The sequence below is a fragment of the Equus asinus genome, chromosome 1, assembly GCF_041296235.1.
Source record: "Equus asinus isolate D_3611 breed Donkey chromosome 1, EquAss-T2T_v2, whole genome shotgun sequence".
In the NCBI taxonomy this organism is placed as follows: domain Eukaryota; kingdom Metazoa; phylum Chordata; class Mammalia; order Perissodactyla; family Equidae; genus Equus; species Equus asinus.
In genome coordinates, this window is record NC_091790.1 from 102,646,246 (window position 1) to 102,649,967 (window position 3,722).

General features: G+C 49.9%; 1 pseudogene; it reads right to left on the reverse strand.

Moving 5' to 3' along the window:
- Positions 1-621: 621 nt before the first annotated feature.
- On the reverse strand, positions 622-3,351 carry LOC106846027 (serine/threonine-protein kinase MARK2 pseudogene; annotated as a pseudogene).
- Between the last annotated feature and the right edge of the window lie 371 nt (positions 3,352-3,722).

The window sequence follows — 3,722 nt, forward strand, 5'->3', positions numbered from 1 at the left end:
TGAGTCTAGGGGACTTCCCTGGGAAGTGAGGGTTAGGATGAGATTTGAAGGATGAGTAAGGAAGGTTGCCCCACCCCCTCAGTCCTTGCAGAGCAGCTCTCATTTCCCCAGTCAATGTGGTTCAGCCAGGGTGCTGACAGCTACCCTGGCACCACCACTTGTGCAGTGGCCAAGCTGGATGCTGTTCTGAATATTGGTGTGACAAAGCAACGTCTCTTATTGGTGTGATCTCAACAGTAGACTTGTCACTCTCCACCACAGTAGGCTCCTGTGTTCCCAGACTGATGAAACACCAGGCATTGGTAGTACACTTGAACATTCTAAATGAGACCCTGCCTCCCTGGGAGTCACGGCATGCGATGGCACAGAATGACCGCAGATGGACGCCACAGACAATTGTAATGGATGTACCTTCAGCCTCCACCCTTAGTCATGGAATTCCACTTCTTCCTCTGCTCCTGTATAGACACTCAGCTATGAATCCCACCATCGGGAGCATTTTCGTTTAGTTCTTTTAGTTACACAGCAGTATGCCATAGACTGTTACAGGGGTGGCCCCCAGTGCATCATGCCTCCCAGTACCCTTGTCCCTGTGTAATCCCTTCCTACACTGACTCTGGGTTAGGCCATGTGACTTTCTTTGGCCAGTGGGACATTAGCAAGAGTGAGGTAAGCAAGAGTTTGATGAGCACTTGCCCACTGGGTCTTGTCCTCCCAGAACATTTCCTCTTGGAACCCAGCCGCCATGCTATCGGAGGGGTCTGGCTCTCCTGTTGTGAGCGAGGGGCCACATAGAGAGGAACTAGGACCCCCCAGCCCACAATCAGCACTAAGGCTTCAGATGTAGGAGAGAGGCCTTCCAGAACCTTCCAGCTCAGCCCAGCCACCAGCTGGATGAACTCACAGGAGTCAGCTCAGCAGAGACCACAAGGAGCAGAGAAACCAGCGAGCTGAGGCCAGCCAACCCACGGGACCATGAAAGAGAATACACTGTTGTTGTCTTAGACTTAGAAATACTGAAGTGGTTGCCTCAGGCAACATTTACCACACAGATGTGACCCTCAGGCCTGTTGCTCCAGCAAGAAAAGCCAACACCACAGTTCAAATGTAGCTTTACAACTCATTAACATTTGCCCCAGTCTTAGGATGGTTTCACGAGGGTTTGATTTCCCTCAAGGGAAGTGTTTTGGTGATTTGGGTTTTTTTTTTTCCTTCAGTTGGGTCAGAAGAGAATTTTGAAGGATACAGGGCCCTCCTCTTGTCGAGTGGCAGGTGAGTGTCTTGTGTGTATATATATATATATATACACATAGACTGTGTTTATGTCCACAAAGCCATTTCCCCTCCCCACAAACACAAAGACAAGATGGAGAAGAGCAGGGGAGAGGAGAAGTGCCCTATGGGAACCAGTCCCATCTGGGAAGTTCACCCCGGGGCCAGCCTACAGCTTGGGCCCCCAGCTCCCCTCTTGTCTCCCAGCTGACTCCTGGCAGTCCTTTAAGCCCAGCAGATATCTTGGAGACTGCTTTGGAAGGCCCTGGAGGGGCCAGATATCCTCTTATCTGAACCCCGTGAGCGAACGGCAAGCAGGTTGCGTACCGCTGTCCTCCACTGCATGAAATCCTTGAGCAGAAGGGCCCAGCACATGCAGCAGTGTGTACTTCTTTCTAAGCTCCCACCCGCAGCTGTTTGCATCCAGCACCTGGACAATCTCCTTCACCGTCTCCTTGGGTTCCATGGAGCTCGCGAGCTTCATGTAAGTTATGCGGGGAGCGCATGCGACCTTCCGACTGGCTTTCTTGTTTATATCACGGCCTCGGCTACCCACTCTCTGAGGTTTCTTCTTCTCCGCTCTGCTTTCAGCTTCGTGCCGGTTCTTTCTGGCTAACCTGAAACACAGGTGTCAGCAGATGAAGGTGACGGACCTCCCAGTGGCCCCCGCCGGCTCCAGCTGCTGCCAGAGGGAGAGAGGCTGGGGTCACACCATGAGGCAGATTCTGCTGGTCTCCCACCTGTCCAAACTGCCCATCACGGAGGGAGTTCCTTTGGAAGATAGACCCTGGGGGAAGGTGATTCTGTCTGGGGCTCCAGCACTGCTGCTGGTGTCGGGAGAAGAGGAGGCCACAGGGCCACTTGGGGAGGCTGTGCTGGGGTGGTGTTCATCTCCAGACCAGATAAGAGACGACGGGCAGGCACTTTGGCTGTGCTGCTGGCCTTTCATCCTAACTCCTGGTCCTGCTTAGGCTGCTGATTTTCTGTGCTGCCGCTCTGACTGATCTCAGAGTAGGAATTAAAGGTGCGAATGTCAGGCTTGCTGAAACTTGGCTGCTTTGGGTTGGCGGAGACCCCGTGATCCATGTTGCAGGATGGGGAAGAGAGGAAGGCGGGAAGCTGCCGGTAGGATCAGCCGAAGGAATGGGCTTGGGCGTGGTGGTGTAGTCCTCCAGCTCGGATCTCACGTAGCCCAGGAGCATATAGGTGGCCATCATGTTGTCATTCTTCTGGCCCATCTGGTCCTGGATCCTTTAGGCATTAGTTCCTCCTCAAGGCCTGTGTTCATCCTCGGATCCTTCATGATTTCCTCTAAAGGGCCTCTCTTGCTGCTTTGATGAGGAGGAATTTCTCGGGCAGGTTTTCACACTCCATGGACATGTAGAAGGAAATGCATATTCCACTCAGTACCCGCTCCAGCATCTCCTTAAAAAAAGGCAGGGACCCAGTGACCATTATATAGAGGATGACTCCCAGGCCCCTCTTATCCACCACGGGTCCTTCAGACTTTCCACCCTAGCAGTGTTCCTGGGCAGCATAAGAGAGACTGCTACAGAAGGTACCCTACTTGCTGTCAAAGGTGAGGTCACTGCTGAAGCCCAAGTCCACAATCAAGACGTTCATGTCAGTATCCAAAAGCAGGTGATCTGCCTTTAGGTCACTATGGAAAATAAACTTCTGGTGGCAGGTGGCAGTACTGCACAGCAGACCCCATCTGGTGAAATTTGCCTTGAACCTCTTTTTCTTTCATGCTACCATAAGCCAGTAAGTTCTTGAACACCTCTCTTCCACTAGTGTACTCCATGAGCAGGAAGAGCGTTTTCTTGGTCTCCATCACTTCAAACAATTTCACAAAGTTGAAGTGATTCAATGGCTTAATGATCTGGACTTCACAGGGTAGTCTCTGGAGGCTGGAAGTTTCTTAATGATCTCAATGGCCACCTCTTTCCTAGTCAGGATGTGTCAGGCCAACTTCACCTTGGCAAAGGTACCCCTGGTGGTGGTCTTGAGGAGCCAGCAGCAGCCAAAATTGGTCTTTTTCTCAAGAGAGATGGCTGCAAGCCCCTGCAGCATATTGCACTTACTGCTAACAATACTAATCAACAATATTAACTGAAGAAAGAAAGAAAAGAATAAAGAAAAAACAGAAAAGACAAAGGAAATACAGCAAAATGAAAAAAGAAAGAAAAAGTAAAAAGCTACGAATTTCTGTTTGTATTTCTTTCGGTTTTTCTAGTTTTGAAAGTTTCTATTGACATATTGTCCAGCTCAGAGATTCTTTCCTCAGCTCTGTCTAATCTACTAGCAAGGCCTTCAAAGCCGTTCTTCATTTCTGTTACAGTGTTTTGATCTCTAACACTTCTTTTTGAATCTTTCTTAGAATTTCCATCTCTCCTATATTACCAATCTGTCTTACATATTGTTCTCTTTATCCATTAAAAACCTTAGCA